At 38.1% G+C, this 15,193-nt stretch overlaps 1 protein-coding gene and 1 long non-coding RNA gene across 15 annotated transcripts in view; both read left to right on the forward strand.

The window, feature by feature from the left end:
• Med12l (mediator complex subunit 12L) overlaps positions 1 to 15,193 on the forward strand; it is a 290,187-nt gene that overhangs the window by 138,008 nt on the left and 136,986 nt on the right. The window lies entirely within an intron of this gene.
• On the forward strand, positions 2,108 to 4,265 carry LOC143441881 (uncharacterized). Its single transcript, XR_013109624.1, has 2 exons — positions 2,108 to 2,363; positions 2,779 to 4,265. It is a non-coding gene; the product is annotated as an uncharacterized LOC143441881 (long non-coding RNA).

Below are 15,193 nucleotides of genomic sequence, written 5' to 3' on the forward strand. Positions count from 1 at the left end.
GAGGCAATTATTGCATACAGATAAAAAAGGAGGCTTGTTTAGCTAATTTTAGTAGGAACAATCTCTCTAAGGGAGTAGTCTTCAGGCCATAAGTATCCAGGGAGAGAAAATCATGGGTGACATTTTCTGCACATGCTGTCAGCATTGCCCTTGGTCCCTTGAGAATGGCTTTGGCATCTCTCTGAGCCTATGGTTATGGGGTCCCTGACATGGCCATACCAATGCTCACAGCACACAGTAACTCAAGACTTCACTCACTTGGGACTTCCTCTACTCTTTATACATGCCTCTTGATATTGCACTGTTCAGATCTTGTTTATGCAGCCACTTCTAGAAAGATGATTTCACAGACTTCTTGGTATCCTGGATCTTGCAATTATTCTGTCCTGTCTTTTATTTAAGAGTTGTAATATAGAGGTAGACTTCTCATAATTTGTTGATCTCTGTGTTGTTTTCTAGTTATGGTTTTCTTTGATGCTCTTTTCACTTCTTTGATGAATGTTAGGAGGTACAATTATCTGTAAGTATAAGGTTGAGATTTAGAATGTAGTCAGGAATTATGCTGGTCTAGCAAATAGGTGGTAGTAGATTTTCTTGTAAAATCTATAACATCACTAGATTGAGAAAATTGGGACATTGGCTAGGTTTCTTGTGCCAGGCATGACTAGTTACCTTTCTGTTGAGAGTGGCACTCAGATGTTGGCAGTAACCAAGAGCTGTCTAATTGATGTCAGGACCACTCATCAGCTGATGGTCTTTTATAAAATGATTGGATCTTAAGGCCTCTGACCCAATCAATGGCTTTATTCAGAGAGGGTAGGAAGTAGGAGCTGGGAAAGAAGTAGGTCACTGGGCTGTAGAAAGATGCACCTGACCCCTGGTTCTTTCTGCCTCTTCCTCTAGCTGTGGTCTGAGCAGACCCTCCCTTCACATGCTGTCTGCCATAATGCTCTGTTTTACCTCTTGTCCACGACCAGGAACAAGACTTTGTTTCCAAGAAATCAAATTAGAACCTCTATGTTTCACAGCAGACTTCTTGGTTTTCCGGCTCATCAGAGATAATCCCTGAACCATACCTGCAGAAGCTGTGATTTAGACCTTTCTTCCGAGGAATAATCAAATTTAGAACTATGGTGGGATTTTTTTTGTTTGTTTTTTGTTTTGTTTTGTTTTTAACTAGGGAACTGATATTCTCAAAAACATCTGGTACTTTAGGAGTGTTGCTGGGTGTCAGTGTCTTTGCTTCCCTGTTTGGAAGCTTCTGTTCTTATTCCTGTAGAAAGAGCTTCCAGGCCAGTGTGCACCTTCCCATCATCTGTTTCATTTGTTCAGGTCACTCAAGTGGATGGACCCATGAGCTTAGGATAATTGTGTGGACATGTGCCCGAAGAAAAGAAATTTTATGCTCAAAAAGTTAGTCAGGGTGATATTAGTGAAGAGGAGAAAGAGAGAAGGATATACAAGAAAGATGGAGAGAGAGGAGGGGACAGACAGAGACTGGAGGGACATGGATTAGTAGAACCCAAGAAGGAACATAGGAAGGAACTTTGCCATAGCAATCAGAGTTTGTTTGTCTTGGGGCCTTAGGCTTCATATTAATTGATAATCTTCTATGTGAAATACCTGTGACCAGACATGTTTCTTCAGATTTTGAGATTTATCAGATGGAAATAACTCCCACATTCATGTTTTGGCAGAGTTGGTATTGTGAAAGTGAGTATATTACCTAAGGCATGCTACAGATTAAATGTAATTTCCATCAAAATTCCAGAGGCCTTTTGTCTAGAAAAGGCCTTTTTAATATTTTTAAGGAATCACAGAAGACCCAACAAAGCTAAAGCAACCCTAAGTAGAAAGAACTATGTAGAGACTTCATTGTGCCTGATCATAATTTGTTGTCCAGAACCACAGTGCTGATATCAGCCTGGCACTGGTACAAAACTGGACACATAGACCAGTGGGCTAGAATAGAGGACCCAAGAATAAATCAACAGCCACAGCCACCTAGTCTGTAGCAAAGATTTCAGGAAGGAGATAGCCTCCTCAAATGGTGCTAGGAAAACTGAATGTTCACTTATAAACAAGCACATCTATCTCAACATTCCTCATGCTGCACACAAATCAACTCAAAATCGATCAAGATTCCAGTAAGAGCTGGAATTCTGAAACTGATGAAAACACAGCTAAAAATTCCTCAAGATACATTATGGGCAAGCGTGTTCTGAAAAAGAAGCAAGCGTGTTCTGAAAAAGAAGCTGATGGCACAGGAAGTTATCATAGGACTTGACAAATGGAGCTGTATGTGATTAAAACCCTACAATGCAAAGGCAACCTGGCAGCAAGAGTGAAGACAGCCCACTGGGGTAAGAAAGGACTCTGCCAATTATACATGTCTGTCTGTCTGTCTGTCTGTCTGTCTGTACCTTCCTCCCCCCTCTGTCTGTCTGTCTCTGTTGCTCTCTTTCATATATGTATATATATATGTGTGTGTATATATATATTATATATGTATATATATATGTATATGTATATATATATATATATATATATATATATATATATATATATATATATATATGAGAGATGCCAGCGGTATAATGAACTTCAAGAATTAAATATAAAACAAAAATCATAATGTGAAGTGGGCTAATGAAATTAGTGGACATTTTAAAGGCATGATATACAAAGAGCCAATAAATAATTGAAGAAATGATCAACATCCATAGACTACATAGAAATGCAAGCTTAAAGTACTTTGAAATTCCATCTGTCCCCCAGCATGAATGTCATGAAGCAAACCAAGGACAAGTTGACAAGTGGTGGTGATGGCGTGGGCGAGGAGCTCTTCTTCACTGCTGGGAGTAGGATCCAGTGCAGCTACTGTGAAAGACAACGTGGAGGGTCTTCTCAAGAAAACTGAAATAGACTACAAGACTTTCCTGTTTACATAGGCTTTTGTTATGTGACTTTTCCTGGGAAGACATGATTGAATGTTTAGTTACCCCAGATAAGCACCAATGACAGGCTGAAGGAATGAGTCACCCTGAGTCTAGCTAAGTGGACAGTGAGTTTATTGGGGTTACTTAAAGGACTAATGGTCAAAGATTACTGGAGAGGCCTGAGTAACACATGGGCACCTGTCATCTGTATCAATGTAAAACCACCCAACATGAAAACTGCATCCCTCCGGTTCTGATATACATGAGGGCAGCTGCAGCTCGGTGGGCTAGGGACTCTTTCTCCCCAGTTACTGTTATAAATCCTTGGTGAAGGGCCTTGAGAATTTTAAAAGTTTCAGAAGCTTTCAGAGACTGGTAAAGCTTTTCCCGTTAAATCATGTATTTAATTAATATGAATGTAGGCAGAATGAGTCAAAGGGGAAGAAAGCAGATGGATCCAATAGGAAATAATTGTAAAAAGTGATTAATTTGAACACAACTTTATTTATAAATAATGAATGGTTATAATTATAAATGGTTTAAACACACTAATTAGAAGTTAGATTTTCATAACGGGTTTATAAATATATGATGTAATATAAATATATTAACTGTACTTTCAGGACACATTTTACATTTGCAGACACAAATAAGTCAAAAGTTAAATGATCATTTTTAACTGAGGGTGAAAGCAAATATTTGAATCAAATATTGAAATAAACATTGTATTGAAATGTGGTGGTTAGAACTAAAGCAGGAACCAGAGGTAGTTTATAACACTGTATGTAGATAAGGAAAAAAAGAAGTGTTCAGCACTAGTCATGAATATATTCACTATGAGGAGAAAAAAATACATTAGAGTGGGGAAGAAAATATCAGATCAATGAAGTTGTAAATGGGATCCAGAGTTGGATCTGTGAACAAAAGTAGAGCCAACCCTGGTTCCTGGAAGCCAATAGCAAAATCAATCAACAACTAAGTAGATATATTAAAGAGAAGAAGAGAGGAAGAGAGTTAAAGAGATGTGGGAAGGGAGAGAAACAAAGTGAGGATAGCTAGATCAAAAGTAAGAGGTACTATTGTCTCAAGTTAACTGATACAGGAAGACTCAGCCACTGTGGGCGGCATAATTCCCTAGGCAGGAGGCCCTGAGCTGTATAAGAGTGGAGAAGAGGGGATGAGCAAAATCACAAAAACTGAGGAGCACACATGCATTCATTTTTCTTTTTGACTATGTTTATGATGTGACCAGCTATCTCAAGTTCCCGAGCTGGCTTCCTCTCAATGATACACTGTAGCCTGGAAAATAAAATTCTCTCCACAAACGCTCAATTGCCTTTTGATAGGTCTTTTATCACTGTGATAGAAATGAAAGTAGAGCTGAGGTGTATCTGAAAAAAAAACAAACAAACAAACATTTATTCCATGACAATACTTAGATTCTGTAAATTATTATTCTGATTACTCTTGTAATTTTTTAGCCCCAAATCAAAACACAAATATAGGAAAGCACATAAAACAACAGAAGCTCATTATTGTAAGACAGTTTTAAGCTACTAGTCCATTCATAAAATAAGTTTGCCAAACAATTTACAAGTCTTTTAATGATACCCAACTCACCTACTGACAGCTGCCTCTCTGTCCCTTTGTGTTAGGTTGATATCCCTGGGAGGCCTGAAGGGAAACTGAGGAGAGAAAGAGGAATGAATTTCGGAGAGAAGGAGGCTGAGAGGAGTGAAGGGAGGGGAAACTGAGGTCGGGATGTAATGTATGGCAGAAGAGTAAATATTTCTGGAATTGTAATTTGCTTTTCTTGTTTGAGATTACAGTTTAATTACATAATTTTCCCTTATTTTTCCTTTCTTTAAACCAGTGGTTCTCAGTCTTCCTAATGTCGCAACCCTTTAATACAGTCTCTGTTTAATAAAAGATTTGCAAGAAAAGTAAACTAACGGCAGCACTCACCATTGATCATAATGAAAACTATCTGGGGAATTCCCCCAGAAGAGGCTTAAGAAAGAATTAAACATGGCCTCCCTGAGCTCCTTCCTGCGTATTCTACTTCGTTGGTTTTGCACCGATAAATTCATGTGTTACTGTGATCACGTGACATTTGTCTATGAGTGAGTTGTTTCAGGAAACCTACGGAGCAAATGCCACCAATATGTTAGCAAATACCTATAGTCATGAATATGCTAGTAATAACTGAAAAGATACCCTCATGTTTCCTTCCTACTGCTACCGCTTCATGCTTTAGTTCACTCTTCCTTTTCCTTATTGTTAGATGTATATAAACAAATAAATGTACCCTGCTGAGTCCAGTTAGTGTTCATATGCTTGTGTTTTAAGGGTTGATTACTAGGAGACTCCTCCCTGGAGAAGACTAATTATTCCTCTTTCAGCAGTCATTAACTGCTTGTGGTTCTTCACCTGTGAGTAGGTCTCTGTGTCTTTCCCATTAGCATGTCAGCTGATGTTGTCATTGTCTGGGTTGTAACGTTTAGGTAGTCATACTGTTGTGATTTCGTGGGTGTAGTTTTCCCACCCTATATAGAAGATATAATCATGAAGCAGACATCTTGGTCTTCTGGCTCTTAGAATCTTTCTACTCTGTTTTCTAAGTTCTGGCTGTGGCAGATGTATCAGCTGGTGTTGGGTACCCCACAGTCAGTTGTTGTCTGCATTTTAGACAGTTATGAAGTTCTATAATCTGTCACCATCTGCTGCAGAAGAAGTTGCTTCCTTTCTTCCCTTTCCTCCTCGCCTTTCTTCTTCTTCTTCTCAAAAAGAGATAGTTTATTTTGGAGCCATTTTGAATGGCTATCACCCAGGAGCACAGATTTAGGTTACCCATATTCCCATTTCAACATGCAAGTAGTTTCACTAAGTTTTCATAGTTTTATAGAACAGAGGAAGTCATAATTCAAAGCAAGTCTAGAATACGTTGTTGGGTACATTGGAGAGACAGGTACATGGAGATGGGGAAAATATTTTTATAGAATCAAGATGCTTTTTGATGGCATCCTTAGGGTTTGGATTGGGAGAAGGTAGTTGCTTGCTAAGTCCGTAGATTCTAAAAGAGTTTTATCTATTGCCACAAGATGTTAATTCCAATACAGGGTGTCAAGGAATTGCTGTTTCAGAAGGCTAAATCTTATCCCAAAAGGCTAAATCTTATCCTAAGGTAAGGTAACTAGCCTTTGAATCCACAACATTCCAACCTCTCCATGAAATTTTAATATACAGTTAGTTTCTGCTGACAGGACTTTTGCTTCACAGACAGGTGAACCCCCCCCCCCCAAGTTTTTGTTTACAGCTCCCCCTGTTGGCCAAGTATCACAGTTTTGTGCATATGAGGTCCAAATATTATTCATTAAATATTATAAGGTCCCTTGTACTTAGGAAGCTCATTCCTAGGAACTGATGCAGAGGAGGCTGAGTAGTGGACAAGACAGCAGTCTTGAGGAGAGAGGACTAGCTGCTAAAGGCTGTTAAAGTAAGTCCTGGATCAGAGCAAAACTTGCAGCCACCATGGTCTGGACCAGCATCACTTTTTACACCCTCAGTATCTGATGTAACATTTACATGTGAAATAGATTAACATATGTAAAATTAAGTAATCGAGAACACAGTTTGGCATGATGGAGTGAATATTACAGATGAAACCTCTAACCAAAATTTATATATGTTTAATATTAGGAAATATTAGTGAATATTAGGAAAATTTATATACATTTAATGAGATTGAAATTTATGTATTTTAAACAAGATTGAAAATATAGTTCCCCCTATATTTAAAGTTATTTGTAATTTGTATTTATAGTTATTTGTATTCCATGGGCTATCTTGCTTCTATTTCTATGGTTAGAAATGAGAATTTTGAAGGAGCAACTATAGTATTGTCTCTTTTATCATTAAAATACAAATGCTTAATTTTTTTTACTAATGGCTAATTGTAGTATAGAACATTTTAGATATAAATAAAATCAAGAAACATCAGTACTTAAAGGTATAAAACATCATGAGTGTTGTTTTTATTAGATATAGATGACTTTTGTATCATTTGGATAAAAAGAATTAGCTCAAATCTTGGATTATTATCAGTGAAAGAAAGTATTTTCATTTGTAACTCCCTGAAAAACAAGACTAATCAATCTTATTTTATCATTTAGAAATTTATCAGATGGAATTTGAAATATAGCTACAAAACTATCTAAGAAACATAAAAGGTGAGAGACGTTTGATTATTAGTGGCGCTGAAGGTGAGTGTATCCATGTCAGCTTGACCTCAGAAGATGTGAGAAGATTCGCTGCCTCCTAGGAGGGAGTTAGAAGTACATGGCCACAGTCCTGATCTTTAAGTCAGAATGGAGTCTTTAATGTGATGACTTTTTCCGTAAGAAGCTTCCTGACAGGGTGTGAGAGCTATACATTCAAGTACATGGCCACAGTCCTGATCTTTAAGTCAGAATGGAGTCTTTGATGTGATGACTTTTTCCATAAGAAGCTTCCTGACAGGGTGTGAGAGCTATATATTCCAGTGGGTACAAGGATACTCATTTAGAATACCATGCATGTTCTCTTCTAGCAGGTTACAGCATTTCAGATTTCACACTCAGGTGTTTAATCCATCTGGGGCCAACGTTTTGCGCAGGGTGTATAGTGTGCTAATACCACGTCATTTTTAATTACTGTATCTCTGCAGTATATTTTAAAATCTGGAGTGGTGATCTCTCCAACATCATTCATTCGCTCATGATTGCTTCAGATTTTAGGGGTCTTCTGTGGTTTCATAGGATTTTAGCATTTCTTTCTTTCTTTTTTTTCTCTCTGTGAAGAGTGTAATAGGAACTCTGATTGGAACTGCATTGTACTTGTAAATTGCTTTTAGGAGAATGATCATATTTATAATATTGACTTTTCCAGGCTGTGAACATGAAACATCTCTGTAGTCTCTTCAGAGATTTAAAGTTGTGGAGGTCTTTCCCCTAGTTGGTTAGGTTTATTCATAAGTATTTTAATTTCTTTGAGGCTGTTGTAAATTAGAGTGTTTCCATATTTTTATCAGTGTGATGTTGGTATATTGAAAGGCTACTGAATTTTGTAATCTGATTTTGTATCCTGCTACTTTGCTGAAATTGTTGATAATTTGTAGTTTTCTGGTGTAATTTAGGGGGTTGTGTTGTATAATAGCATATCTGCAAATAGGGATAAAGATGATGTCTTTCTATTTGAAATGCTGTAGTTTCTTAAATCTTTTTCCTATTACTCTATTTAGATCTTCAAGTACTCTACTGAAAAGGAGTTTGGATATTGGTGTGTGTGTCTGTCTGTCTGTCGGTCTGTCTGTCTGTCTGTCTGTCTATGTATGTCTATGTATTGCATGGAAACATCTCCTTTTTTATGTTGAGGTGTGCTACCTCTAGTCCTATCCTTTCTAGGACTTTTATCTTATAGGCACTGGATTTTGTCAAAGGCCATTTTTTTTTTTTAATTTATTGAGATGGTCATGGTTTTTTTGTCTTTAAATCTATTTTTATGACTTGCTATATTTATTGATTTGCATATGTTGAAACACCCTTGCATTTCTGGGATTAAGCCAACTTGTTTGTGGTATCTTTTTGTTATGTGCCTGTAACTTTTAAGAATGTTCTTGAGGATAATTGTACTGATGCTTGTTATGGATATTTGCCTATAGTTTGGTGGTTTTGTTCTTATATTTTCCCTCTGGATTTAGTATTAGAGTAACATGGATCTCATGAAATGAGTGTGGGAGTGTTCTTCTGTTTTTATTAAATAATAATAGTTTTGTGATAATTTTTGGTATAGGCACCTAAAGCTATACATTTCTCTCTCTTGGCACTGCTTTTAATGTGTCCTAGAAGTTTTGTGATCATGTGTGGCCAGTGTCACTTAATCAAAGATTTGTTAATGTTCTTTCTTTTCATTTTCTTCTTTTAATCATTCATCATCCTATAATATTTAATTTCTATGAGTTTATATACTTACCATAGCTTTGTTTACTATTGATTCTAAGTTTTATTGTATTGTGATCTGGTAGTATACATGGACTTATTTCAGTCTTCTTGAATTTCTCTATATTTGCTTTGTACCCAGAATGTAGTTTATTGTAACGAACATATCCATATGCTACTGAGAGACATGTATGCATGTATGTATGTAAGTACATATACACATATGTAGTCTTTTGTATTTGGGTGTATAATTTGGTAAGTTTTATTTGATGTATAATATCATTTAATTCTATCATTTCTCTATTTTTTCTAGAATACTTGTATATTGGGGGAAATGGGGTATTGAAATCACCTACTATTACTAAATTGGAGTTAACTTATATCTTTAATTCCAGTGGAACACTTTTTATGAATTTGAGTATTCTAGAGTTTGCTGCATTTATGTTTAGGATTATAATGTCTCCTTGGTTAATTATTCCCTTGACAGAAATAAAGTATCTTTCTTCATGAATTCTGGTTCATCAGATAGCAGGATTGTTATACCTGCTAACTTCCTGGTTCCTTTTGCTTGGAATACTTTTTGCATCCTTTGCTTTAAGGTGGTTCCTATATTTAAAGTTGAGATGAGTTTCTTGTGGACAACTGACAAATGGATTTTGTTTCTTAATTTATTTAGAGTTGAGGCCATTAATGTTTATTTTTGGAAGGTGCGTATTGGTTGCTGTCCTTTTCTTGTTTTGCTGTTTATGTTCTTGGTTCTCTTTTATGTTTCAGTAATTGTATCATCATTTGTTTTCTTTCTGTAGTCGTTTCTCAGCACTTACCCTTCTTTTCAGTCAGAAGAATTCTTTCCAGTACTCTTTGTAGGGCTCTTTGGTGGGCATGGATTTGTGTGTGTGCACGCGCGTGCATGCACATATCTCAGAAAGTTTTCTTTCTCCTTCACTTATGGCCGAGGATTTTGCTGGATACAGTAGTCTTTGTTGGCATCCAAGGTTTTTAGCACTTGTACATTGCTCCAAGCTAGTCCAGCTTTTAAAGTTTCCTATAAAAAATTGGTTATTATTTTAATGGCGTTTTCTTTGTATGTGACTTGTGTTTTTTCCCTTGCAGCTTTCCAGACTTTTTCTTTTTTCTGCATATATTGTGTTTTAACTGTAGCAGTCTGTGAGGACTTCCTTTTCTAGTTCTAATTGGTGTTCTGTGTACTACTTACATCTCTGTGTTTGTCTTTACTTAATTTTGGAAAGCACTCCTCTATGATCTTGTTGAATATCTAGTCTATATCACTGACTTGGGGTTCTTCTCTATTGATACCTATAATCTGATATCGGGTCTTTTTATGGTATCCTCCAATGTATGCACATTCCTATTGTGTATTTTAACTTCTTCATATTTTTGTTTGTGTGGTCTAATTGTGTATTATCTTCATTTTCTGATACCCTTTCTTCTATTTGATACTTTCTATTTATATGGCTTTCCCATAAATTTCTAACTATTTTGTTTTCAGTTCCATCTTGAGTTCTCTTCAAAATTTATCCTTGCTGCATTCAGTTTTCAAATACTTGTTCTAGGTCCATCCATTTATCTTAAAATTTTATTTTTCTTTATATCTGAGTAATATTTCATTGTGTATGCAGCATTTTTTTCATTATTGATTCTTCTATGAGATTTATATTGTTTCAATTTCCCAGTTGTGAATAGAGCAGCAGCATCTGTGGCTGAGCGCATCTGTGGAATACGATACCGGAGTCTCTTGGACATAGGCCAAGGAGTTTTTAGGTTTTGAGGGTTTATTTTTTAAGATTGTCCACACTGATTCCGAGTGGCTACACCAGTTGGCACCCCCACCCCCAGCAGTGGATGAGGGTTCTTCCTTCCCTGTAATCATGCCAGCCTTTATTGTCAAGTGTTTAGTTGATGTTATCCATCTGACTGGAATGAGATGCCATCTTGATGTTTTTCAATTTGCATTTCCCTAATTGCTAAGGATAATAAACCTTTTTTGAGATGTTTCTTTCCCATTTTCATTTTTTTCTATTGAGAATTCACTGTTTAGACCCTAGCCCATTTTGGCTATTGACTTGAGGAAGGCGTTGAGGGAGAGTAGCTGGGGAGGGTTAGAAGCAAGAAAGGAAGGAGGGAACATCATATAATATTATTTTAATTGATACAGATTAAATAAATAATATATAAACTACAAAATAAGAGAGCGCATGGTCCCTTTCTTTGAGACACTCATTATCAAAATGGAAAAATAAGCTACAATGATGACTATTTTTGTTTATTTATAATATTTTGAATTATGTTAAACAGTTTTTGTTCCCTGAACATCTTCCCATTTCCTTTTGTGGAATTGTGACATTCAAGTTCACTCCTGTTTATTTTTTTTTCAAAACTCCCACCCCCCTCAGCCCACCCGGTTAGTGACTCACCCAACAGGACACGCTCACAGTTGTACTGTTTCCAGGCAGCGGATCTGCCTTGCTAGTAATAAGACTGGTTATATATAAATATCCCTCGTGTATTTATACTACAAACAGAGAGCTTTTAACACATGGAATCTCAAAATATGTCTATTATTGTTTCCAGTCAGTTCTTATCTGGCCTGTCACCAACTGTTCATGACAACTTTCCTTTTTACATTCTGAGTCTATAAATCCATCTTCTTCTTTACTCAAAAGTCCAGTTATTTGTGATGATTTGGTGTGTGTGTGGGAAAGCAGGGTTCAGCAGCACTTGTGACCAAGACCAAGTCCTCCTGGAAAGCTAAGCAATGGTTCATTAATGAGCTTTATCCCCAGCCCTGTTTGTGTTTTATGTGTGCACGTACATGTGTGTTTGCATGCATGTGTGTTCGTGTGTATGTGTGTTCGTGTGTGTGTGTGTTTGCATGTGTGTGTGTTCATGTGCATGTGTGTTCATGTGTGTGTTGGTGTGCATGTGTGTTCGAGTGCATGTGTGTTCATGTGTGTGTTGGCGTGCATGTGTGTTCATGTGTATGTTTAAGTGCATGTGTGTTCGTGTGTGTGTATATGTGTGTGTTGGCATGCATGTGTGTTCATGTGTGTGTGTGTGTTGGCATGCATGTGTGTTCATATGTGTGTGTATGTGTGTGTTGGCGTGCATGTGTGTTCATGTGTGTGTGTTCGAGTGCATGTGTGTTTGTGTGTGTGTTGGTGTGCATGTGTATTCATGTGTGTGTGTTTGAGTGCATGTGTGTTTGTGTGTGTGTTTGAGTGCATGTGTGTTTGTGTGTGTGTTCGAGTGCATGTGTGTTCATGTGTGTGTGTGTTCACATGGGTGGATATGCGGCTCATTGTATGAAAGCCTGAACTCAGTGTTCAGTATCTTCTTCATCTTCTTCAATCACCTTTCATTTCAGTTTTTCAGACTTAATCTCCCACTAATTCTGGAAATCACTGATTGGCTAGACTAGCTGCCCAGGAAGGCCCAGGGATGCTCTTGGCACTGCTTCCCCTGAGGTGGGTCACAAGCATGAACTGTTGGGCCTAGTATTGTATATGTGTGCTGGGATCTGAACTGAGCTACTCATGCTTGCAGAGCAAGCACGTTACCAACTGAGCCACATCCCCAGCCTCTTATGTATCATTTCTAATGTTATATAATCTGCAAGCCCCCTTTTCAGGTATGGAAGCAGTTTCATTGTTACTGTCCTGTCTCTACCTTTTGCCAGTGGCTGCAGTGAATTGAGATATACTTTGCTCCAACAGCATGTACTGTTTTGGAGACTGTTTTTTATGAGCGTTCAAGACCTTAGTCTTTCTCTTAGCTTTTTAGTATTTCATAATATGTTTTATTAGTCTCTGTTAGTGACCATTTATATAAGTATGCATGTTCTAATGATGTAATTTTAACCACATTGTATCCATTTATTGAATCATGTAATATTTTATAAAGCATTTGTGTGTGTGTGTGTAGGCATAACTATGCCGCCACGTGTGTGTGGAGGTCAGGCAACTTTTATGAGTTGGTTCTCTGCTGCCACCTTGTGGGTTCGAGGGATTGCATTTATGTGGGTGACCCCTTAATTGCCGAGCCATTTACTGGCCCAAGTTATGTATGTTTTCTAAAAGTTCTTTTAAGAAAAACTTTGTTGGCATATGGCTTATGGTAGTGTATGTGTGTAGGTACTTGGGTCTATATAGACAGGAGTCCACCAGACATGGAGAAACACACTAGGTTAAGGATGCAGAAGCTTAGGGGCAAGGCTCAGTATAAACTCTGGTAGTCCCGCGAAGCAAAGTTTTAAAGTTGACCCTAGTGTCTGCAGTACTTATAGAAGGGTAGCTGTTTATAGAGTCTTGACCAGTGACATGGTATTGAAAGACCTATGAGTACTCTGTGGTTCAGGCATAGGGTCTTAAATGTCATGCTACAGTCTTTGTGATTCCATATGCTGTGGTGTTTTAAGGATGTCTGCCAAAGTAATTTGAAATGTGCTTCTAAAAAGTCCAACCTTGCCGTGACACCTTGCGTGCAGAGCATGGCTGTGCTTCCCCCGTGTGACGCACTAAATCCTGCTGGAACCTGTTGGCTTGGAGTAATGAAGAATGAGGGCATTATTCTATCTCTGCCACATGAGGGAAGTCTTGTGTTGCCAAATGATACCTCTGCTAAAGATGGACAGCCTTAGGAATCCGCTGTCCTTTTGTCCTTCCATCTGAGCATGATAAAGGAGCAAATGTCTAATGTAGTGCTACCACCTTCTGGCAGGCTGAAAGACGTCAGTTTATAAAATGGGAACGCAGAGCTCACAGGGCCTCACTTGGATGTGGGTACAGATGAAGAACAGTGTTACTTGAATGTCAGCCAGATGCCACTCCAGCAGGGTCTTGGTGTTCTGGAGTCTGACTAAGTTCAAGTCTTGATGTTAGCAAAAGTTCAAAGTTGAGAACCTTAATTGTTACAAACCAGAAACTCGTGCACACGTGTTTCACCTTTGTGTGTCCTTTTGGAATAAGATGCCAATAAATCAGAAGCAGGTGTTCTGTGTTTTAACTTAAATCGGAAACATCATGTTTCTCCTCATCTGCTTGGATCCCAAGGTGGAACTCAACTGTCACCATATTTAGAAGTGTTTGGATACTTCCAAGGGGACCTCTGTTTTGGAATCGTTCTTAGCTAGGAATGGGCAGTGACTGTCCTTGATGGTTTGATTGATACCTTCAGTGTCCAGTACTACAGGAAGTACTTAAAAGACTGCTTAGTGAATGTACTAGAAGCCTATTTTGGGAAGAGGGACTGGTTTACTGAGTGCTCTGTTCTGTAAGTGAAGGGAAGTACAAGTGTAGAATTAGTCTGCAGACAACGAGTGTCCTACGGGTGTTAGGTCATCTCTTTGCTCCTGTCTCGGCACTTCAGAGCCTGTTTTGTAGGGGTCTGAAGCCAGCTATGCTTAACTATTCAAACTGTGACAGATTGGGGAGGGTAATGCAACCCTTGGTGAGATGGTTTATTTATTAGGACTCTCACTGCTGATCTTTTTGGTCAGTGGATGTAATAAGTTTGAAAAGTCCCCAGCTGAGTTGTCCTGGAAAATAAAGGCTGCTTGTCATGCTATGGTGATGTGTGGGAGGAGCAGGGCTCAGCAAGTTTGTGGTGTGGAGAAGTCAGGAAGTTGCCTGAGGGTTAACTGCAAGTTAGAGGAAGTGCCTCAGTGATCACAAGCCAGGGTGTGTGCTTTCTCAAACTGTTTAGAAGCAGTTTGCTCTCTCCTCAGCAAACTGATACTGGCAAAGTACATAATCTAGATTCTGCCTGTGGGTTTCTGCAAGTAGTGCTGTACAAATTGCTCGTCTCTTTAATTAATAACTTGAGTGTAGCAGTTTATCTTCTTTGTAGTTTGGATTATTTTTGTCATTTGAGACAGGGTCTCCTATAGTCCAGACTGGACCACAACTTCCTGAGTAGTCAGGGATGACCTTGAACTCACTTTGCTTCTTCCACCTCTCCTTTGTTGGGTTTACAAACAGGTAACCCCAACAATGGCAAGTTGCTTTGTCTGGACCAGTTAATTTAATCAGTGTGAAAAAGAAGCTCAAATTTCTTTGTTGGAATGGGCCATTAAAGAAACATCCATGTTTCTGCTTTTTGGAGAGCCTCAGGGATGATGAAACAGTGTTATCTATCTGGTCAACAGCTGTGTTTCCCCAACATCCGTCTTTCAGATTTCTTCCCTAATGTGTTGTCATTGAGAAATCTATTTGCCCCTTCATCTGGGGCTTTCCAACCATTAGATCTGTAAGCACCACTTTT

The sequence above is a fragment of the Arvicanthis niloticus genome, chromosome 4 (assembly GCF_011762505.2).
Source record: "Arvicanthis niloticus isolate mArvNil1 chromosome 4, mArvNil1.pat.X, whole genome shotgun sequence".
NCBI lineage: Eukaryota > Metazoa > Chordata > Mammalia > Rodentia > Muridae > Arvicanthis > Arvicanthis niloticus.